Consider the following 9057-nt stretch of genomic DNA (forward strand, 5'->3'; position numbering starts at 1 on the left):
GGGTCCTGGCGGGGTCCCTGCCCTGGGCCGAGCGGCGCCGAGACCACAGGGTAATTTTTAATTACTAGCAGTGTACGTAATTCAGGGATGCAGATTTCAAATATACACCAAAAAGATAGGCAAATCTGTGCGAATTTTTCTTTTAATTCCCAATATACTTACTTTTTAAAATTATTTTCAAAAGCTTGTCTTGCTTCTTTGAATGTGCAGACTTCTGTGTACTCGCCCTCAATCTTGGCTAGCATTTTAATACTGAATTGGCTTTTTTCCTGTGAAGAAAACTAAAAAGATATATAATTATAAGCAACAAAAATATTTTTTTTATTGAGATAGTATCTCACTTAGTCACTCAGGCTGGAGTGCAGTGGTGATTATGTCTCACTGCAACCTTAACCTCCCAGGTTCAGGTAAGCCTCCCATCCCAGCCTCCCGAGTAGCTGGGACCACAGTTGTGCACCACCACCATACCTGGCTAATTTTTATATTTTTTGTAGAGACTGAGTTTTGCCATGTTGCTCAGGATGATTTTGAACTCCTAGGCTCAAGCGATCTGCCCACCTCAGCCTCCCAAAGTGCTGAGATTACAGGCGTGAGCCCCTGCACCTGGCCAACAAAGAGTAATTTTTTTTTTTTTTTTTTTTTTTTTTGAGATGGAGTCTCACTCTGTCACCCAGGTTGGAGTGCAGTGGCGTGATCTCGGCTCACTGCAACCTCTGCTTCCTGGGTTCATGCAATTCTCCTGCCTTGGCCTCCCGGGCAGCTGGAATTACAGGTGTGTGCCACCACGCCCAGCTAATTTTTTGTATTTTTAGTAGAGAGGGGGTTTCACCATGTTGGCCAGGCTGGTCTCGAACTCCCGACCTCAAGTGATCCATCCGCCTTGGCCTCCCAAAGTGCTGGTATTACAAGCGTGAGCCACCACGCCCGGCCGAGAGTAATTTTTTTTTAAAAGCCCACATGGAAAGTTAATATACCAGATGAAAACTGCTAGGTGCTCTCTAGAAAACAGCCAACATCCTAAACCTCTTTCTTGGAGTCAGCAATGGAGTAACACTTAATTCCAAACTAGTGTATCTGCTATCTTCCTCATCATGTGAGTACCTCCTTTCAGTAGCAGTTGCCCTGGGCAGGGACAGTGACATAATTAACTGTGTTATATTCAGACATTAGCACATTCCTGCAAACCAAGGGTGTTTATGATAGCACTATTTATACTCATTAGTATAAGTAGATACCCCAAGGCATTCTGCTGTTGGACAGAAGCAACCAAATCAAAACCCAGCCTCTAGACAATGTCTTTGTCCTGCTTCCTGAAAATAAATAAAACTTCACTTGACCCATGTAATATAAACCCAGAGAACCATTACTTGTATGAAAAGACAGGTGACAAAACAACATTGAGGAGTTAAGATACATTTGGCCAAACCCATTCCAAAAAAAGAAATAATAGTTTTAAATAAAATTTAATTATCTATAGTGTGATATTTTAACACATACAACCCTATTCCACTGCCCCTCAGAAAAAGAAAATTCTTCTCTGTGATGTATGGAGATATTGCCACATAGATAATCAAAATTTATACCCATGATACCCTGTGCAGTAAATAAGGCAATGGCTATGTATGCACTCATAGAGAATTATTTTTACTTTTCTATACAAGTAAATATAAAATGTACTTCAATTACATATTTCTAAAAAGAAATCTTCCTTGTTTGTATACATAAATAAAATGTCACTGGAATTAAATCCCTGCTAATATAAAAGGCTTACAACATTTCTTAATCTTATAAATTTCTAACATATGAAAAGTCACATTAGTGCAAGATTTTTTTAAAATTTGTATTTTCTAAAGGAGTTTTTAAAGTATTCATTTTCCAGAGAACATTTTGAAATAAATGAAAAACAGAAGTGCTTTTTTAAGAATAAATGTCCAATCAATGAATTTAAACTTTACTTAATTATGTGTATTTCATATAATAGAAAACAGATTTTTAACCTAGTATTTTTTTAAGTATCCAAATTGAATCAGCTAGATGACACACAATAACAACAACAGTAGGCCCACAATGAATGTTTCCATCCTTCTACACTTCATAAGCATAACCATCTAAAAACAGACTTCAAGCATGACTGAGTGAAGAGGTCAGTGAATTATCTTTGCAAAAAGCAATGATAAACTGGATAAAATTGCCAAAAAAATTCAGTACTCTTGAAAATGACAAAAGGCATACAACAAATTGAAGGTATTGACTCAAGAAATACAGTGAATTTGTGACATTATTAGCCTGAGCTCCTGCCATCCTGCCTGTCTACCCCTAGCTCTGTGGTGTAGCACTTCTACTGTGGTGTAGCAGCAGGCTATGAGACTAGATGATGGAGAGGGCTGATTTTAAAGTGCAGAAAAATCTATGCTGAGGGGTGTTGTTGAAAACAACAACGGTTTTAGTGGCAAACAACTGAGGAAGATCAACATCACAGCTAAATTGGGGTTGCAATATGAGTTGGGGTGAGCTACAGATAAGAAAGTCAGCTGTAAATTTAACAGAGAGATCCAGCAATAAGACAGCCATAGTGAACCTTAAGAAGCTCCCATGTATCCCAACTGTTATGAAAGGCTATATTCACTCAGGAAAGTCCAGAGATTGCCCTAGCTAGCAACTTGTCCCTGGCTACATGTGAAGCCTTATGTACCCAGAAAGTAAAAGCCAAGGCAGATTTGTAAACTTCCTGAACTTCGAATGTGACTATATTTGGAGATAGGGCCTTTATGGCGGTAATGAAGGTTAGATGTAGTCATAAGGGTGGGATACTGTACTGACAGAAGGGAAACCTCTAGGTATCCAGGTTTAAAAATAAAAAAAAATAAGACTTTAAAAAAATGAGTAGAAACATTAGTAGGTACACACTACAAGGGAGACAGACCCTATAGAATGAATCTGGGCAGAATCTGTAGCTGCTACAATACAGTACCAAAAATGTCCACTTCTAAAATCAATTATAAGACATGCAAAAAAGCAAGAAACTGACTTGTACACAGGAAATAAAGCATTAAATGAAAACTATCCCTGAAGGAGCTGAGATATTAGACTTAGAAGACAAAAATGTCAAACCAACTTTTATAAATATATTCAAAACTAAGGAAACATATTTAAAGATTAAATGAAAAGTACTAAGACGATGAGTTGTCAAATAGAGAATAAAGATACAGAAAATGCAGAAATTCTGGAGTACAAAAGTACAATAACTGAGATGGAAAAATTTCACTAGAGAGGCTTAAAAGCAGATTTGAACTAGCAAAGAAAGAATCCATGAAGTTGAAAGTAAATCACTAGAGAAAACTGAATGGAGACTCACAGACCAGTGGAATACATCAAGCACACCAATCAATATATGAATAATTGGAGTCCTAGAATAAGAGGAGCGAGAAAGAAGGGAAGAAAAGGTTTTTGAAGAAATAATGTGAGAAAATCTCCCAAATTTAATGAAAATCAGTCTCACCTAACCTGATCAACCAAATCCCATTTTCAAAAACACAGAGATATGGCTGGGCATGCCTGTAATCCCAGCACTTTGGGAGACCAAGGCAGGCAGATCACCTGAGGTCAGGAGTTTGATACCAGCCTGACCAATATGGCGAAACCGCGTCTCCACTAAAAATACAAAAATTAGCCAGGCGTGGTGGCGGGCACCTATAATCCCAGCTATTCGGGAGGCTGAGGCACGAGAATCGCTTAAACCCGGGACGCAGAGGTTGCAGTGAGCCGAGATCATGCCACTGCACTCCAGTCTAGGCGACATAGCGAGACTCTGTCTCAAAAATAAAAATTAAAAAAACACATACACACACAGATCTATCCCAAGACATGCCATAGTTAAATTTTTGAAAAAGACAGAAATGATTCAACACATAGAAGGGAACCACATTAAGAACATAAACCAACTGCTCATCTGAAACAAAGGAGGCCAGAAAGCAGTTGGGATATTCGAAGTGCTGAAAAGGGAGAAAAGTTTATCAACCAAGAATATTGTATAAGCAAAACTATCATTGAAAAGTGAAGACGAAATAATGACATTCCCCAATAAATGAAGGCTGTTAGAAATCATTGCTAACAATCTTGCCTTGTAAAAAAACTAAGGGTTCTTCTATCTGAAAGAAAATAATAGCACACAGTAACTAGAATATACAAAGAGCTAAAGACCACAGGGAAATATAAAATGCTGTATAAATACTTTCTTCTGCTTTCGTAACTGTCACAAGCTAGGCATACTTCCCATTTTATAATGTACAAGTGGTAGAATTTTACCATCTTTTGGCTCTTAAAAGGCAGATTGTGAGTGAAAATAGGAAAATATTAATGACCAACCAAGTATCTTGTCCATCAAATACTTAATCCTAAGTGGCTCTGCTGTCAGATCCATAAAAGTGAAAACACATTTAAGCAGGAGCATGTAAAGAGCTAGTTTTAAATTATAGGTTGTCCTTTCTTGAGATTTTTATACTTGAGCCTCAAAGGGAGTTATTTGGTTTCATAAAATTAAAAACATGTCATCTGTATTCCTTCCTTCCTTCTGCAAATATGTATTGAGCATATTCTGTTTGCCAGGAAGGTGACTGTCATTCCGCTCTGTAGTAGTAAAAAGGCACTGGCAATTAAGAGTAAGAGCTTGGAGTTGCCTCATTTAAAGGCTCCCTAGGAAACATGTAAGATGAAAACAAAAGTGATACTGTACGTGCAGTGAGCAATACACCCAAAAGGGAAGCCAGAAATGCCAGAGAAAGGAAACAAGCAAATTATAAAAACGGCTTGTGAGAAAAATAGCAGAAGAAACTCAGGGAACAAATTTGTTAGAAACTTTTTGCTTCGTGGTTTATTTCACAACTTGCCATCTAATTTCACTCCGCATACTTAACCATCCATGCTTGTCTCCAGCATCGCACTACCAGTCCTTTCAATATGTTCTATTCAGGACTTCTTACCTGTATCTGAATGCCTCCCAGACACCTCTCTACAAGTTTTCAAGCTACTTTGGTGAGTCTAGGGTGAGAGTAAGCAACTAATTCAGTCCTGAATCCTTACGACTGGTTTAGAAGCTCTGCCCACTCCCGTGAAAGTTCTCTCAACAAACAAAAACAATTGCCATTCAGTCAACACTTATTGGTATAATTAGGTAATGGGGAATTTTGTTTAACACTATTAGTACCACCATCCCAAGACAGCAGAAAGTTCACAACTTTGGAGAAGAACTTGAGTTCTGGACGAGGCTCCATCTCTTATCAATTGGGGGCCATAAGTCCCATAGGTAAATCTTGGGTTGTATCTGTTGTTAGACTCCCCACTGGTTAGTGCCTGTCAAAAGTATCCTGCTTGGGCAACAAACGTTATCATTATTCTACTTCTCAACCATATAACCTTTGGAAAGCTACTTAACCTCTCTGCAATGTTTTCTATTTTCTATTCTGAAAATGAATGTGGTAATAATATCCAACTTGAAGAGATACTGCAAGAATTAAATAGGACAACTTATGTAAAATGCACTTAGCAACTTAATGGTCTATATAATTACTAGTTTCTCTTGGTTGCAATGACTTGGAAGCATTTTAGGATCTTGGAGCATCTTAGAGCCACTGCTGTGAAAAACTATTATTCTTGCTCTGCTTTAGATAAATGGTTCAACCAGTCTTTATTGTATTCTAATCGTCTATCTTTTCACTTTCAATTATTTTAACTGAGCCCTATTCCCATACCCCTTTTCCCTGGGTAAAAGCTTAATATAGGTCCAGTCCTCATTTTTAACTCAATACTTTACTAGGGAAGGCACAACTGTGTAAATAAAACCACATGAAGATTTGAATCAACACAGAGGTATTCAACTCTTCATTCTACTAATAAAACATCATCATTAAATCTTAATTTAGTATGGCTTATAAGGATATCAGGGATATATCAAGCTATATTTTTGATGAGGAAATGTTTGTTGACAAAACTGACCTATAAATGACCACATCATTTCTGTTATTAGATGGCATTCATAAATGTTCTCTAAGAACACTGTTTAATCATTGGGCAGGAAGAAGGTAAATGTGAAGAACAAAGCAGAGTGTGTATAAATAATGGCTCAAAAGCACAGGTAAAGTCAGTTAAGGAGTCCTCATTTATTTTCTTGATGTTTATGTCTCAAAGAAATACATGTTTATTGTTTTAAAAGTCAAGAGTTCTTCAAAATAATAGCAGGCTCCTGCCCCCACCTATTTCCACCCATATATCAACTCCTTTGAGGCAAAAACTTAAAACACTTTTATCTGTATATTTTTCTAGCAACTTATCTCCATAGTTTAAAAATGACATCCTTATACAACTATTTCTTTATGTGTTCATTTAGGCATTCTATATTAATCTGCTAACTTGAAAGATGAAACTTTAGCTTTTTTGGCCGGGCGCGGTGGCTCAAGCCTGTAATCCCAGCACTTTGGGAGGCCAAGTCGGGCGGATCACGAGGTCAGGAGATCGAGACCATCCTGGCTAACCCGGTGAAACCCCGTCTCTACTAAAAAATACAAAAAACTAGCCGGGCGAGGTGGCGGGCACCTGTAGTCCCAGCTACTCGGGAGGCTGAGGCAGGAGAATGGCGTAAACCCGGGAGGAGGAGCTTGCAGTGAGCTGAGATCCGGCCACTGCACTCCAGCCTGGGCGACAGAGTGAGACTCCATCTCAAAAAAAAAAAAAAAAAAAAACTTCAGCTTTTTTATAACGTCTCCATACATACATCTCCTTTCTTACCTACCCAAAATAATAGTATCACATTATTTGACTAAATCAATATTCATTGAGCAATATCATGTGCAATTAGGACTACTTTTGTCTCTTTTCTCCCCTTGGTATTAATACCCAGCCGTGATCCTGGACTGTCCTTTTACTACTACCCTGGAAGTTCCCTGTGACCCCACTGGTATTGGGGCCTCAGGTTTCGTGATCCCGTATTTTCCAATGTTTTGGTTCATTCCCTCTTTTTGACAAACTACAAAAAGGGTATGTTTTTGGAGACCTTGCATAGCTAAAGATATGTTTTCTACTTTCACACTTGATTGATAATTTTGGCTGCTATAGAATTCTAGTTGACAAAGAATTTTCTCTACGAGTTTGGAGACCTTGCTTCATTGTCTTTTCAATTTCTAAGTTGCTATGAAAAGTCCAATGCTAATCCTTGTATGGAACCAGGTTTTTTCTTTTCTTTTTGGAAGTTTTTAGAGTCTCTTCTTTATTGTTTTTCCATTGAATATGCTGGTGGGTCTCTTAAATCTGGCAACTCATGTATTTCACTTATAAAAAATATTCTTGCTTTTTTTCATAATTTTCCTCTTTCCCTTTGTTCTCTTTTAATTGGGACCAACTATTAGACAGAGGTTGGACTTCTCTAATCTTTTCTCTTATTATCAATCTCATTGTCTTTTGGTTGAACTTTCAGACACATTTATTCAACTTACTATTCTCATTTTTGCATTTAATTATTTTTATTTCTGCTATCATATTTTTTAATTTCTAAGAGTTCTTTTCTGTTCTCTCAATATTCCTTTCAACAATATCCTGCTTTCATTTCAGACATGTGATTACTTTCCTCTCTGACAATATTAATTATAGATTTGGACAATTAGGAAATTTTCTTATGCAGTATCATCTGTTTCCTCCAAGATTGGCTTTCCTATTTGTATATTTTGTTACCATCGCTACCTTTTAAATCAGACACGTTCCTCAAATGTCTTTTGAATGACAGTCCCTATTTAACAGTTTCATCCTAAGAAGCTCACTGGCAACTCTGGGTATGGGAAAGGGCTAGCCAGTTGGCTGGCTTTAGCATAGTGCGATGAGACAGTGTACCTGCATTCACACTGGGATGGAGTGCTCCTCCAAATGTCTGTATCTGTGGTTCTTTTTCTTGAATGTATCTGACAACCGTATATCCTCCTTCAGCCAACTGCTTGTTGGAAGCAGTGGCTGCCAATGTTCTGAATGTGGATTTGAGGAAGAGGTTAACTAAATGTGTGTGCAGGAGGGAGGCGCCCACAATTCAACATGTAAACTTTCATGTCATTCTGCCTTCAGTGAAGTACCACATCTCTGCCCTTGACTGTGCCTTGGGCCTCAAAGCTGAGTTTCTCTAATTCAATCTGTCAAAAAAGTGAATCTCAAGGCTTCTACTAACGTGTGGAGGGCCCAGGTGGAGGAACTGCAGGTTTCCCTACCAAACTTTCTCAGATACTTCTTTATCAGTTCTTTGAAGCCATCCCCCTATGTCCATATACTTTGCTTCTAACAACTCTCACCTGCAGGCTTCTTCAGAGCCCTACTTTTGGGCTACAAGGGCAACTTCAGCAGCATGCCAAGAGAGTCGGTAGTACCTGAAAATTTACATACCCCCCACCGCCAGCTGGAGCTCATTACTGGTACAAGAGTGTACCTCCAGTCTAGAGTGTAATATACACTCCAGAGCTTCCCTACAAGATGAGACAGAGACTGGAATTTAGCCTAAGATCACACTCTTGCTTCGTTTCTTTCCATTCACTGCTTCCTACTTTCCCCATTTTCATACTGCTCTCTCCTTGGAACACTTCCTTAATAAACAATTCCATATGAATCCACATCTCAAGGTCAACTTTTGGGAAACCTGGCCTAAGACCATCATCTGGTTGCTCAGATTTGGGAAAGTATCTTGGAGTCTAACCACTGTTTATCAAACTTGCAACTAATTCTGTTTTCATAAATGACCCACACCCCCACTACCACCAGAGACACCTGGAACCTCCAATTGCTGAACCTTTCTACTGTTCAGGAGGCTGAGACTTCCAGGCTTCTGGAAGTTTGTGGAAAATGTAGAGCACCTTCCTGTATTGTCATTTTAAATAGAAACTTTAGAAACATTTTGCATTTGATAGAGTTGAGTTCAGGCTATTCTTCCAAACGTCTTGGGGTACAAGCCCAAGATTCTCTTAGAAGTGTGTGCTTTAGGGAAAAAAAAAAAAAAACATGCGGACGGTTTACCTGACTTAAATCTATAGAAAT

The sequence above is a fragment of the Mandrillus leucophaeus genome, unplaced genomic scaffold (assembly GCF_000951045.1).
Source record: "Mandrillus leucophaeus isolate KB7577 unplaced genomic scaffold, Mleu.le_1.0 Scaffold509, whole genome shotgun sequence".
NCBI lineage: Eukaryota > Metazoa > Chordata > Mammalia > Primates > Cercopithecidae > Mandrillus > Mandrillus leucophaeus.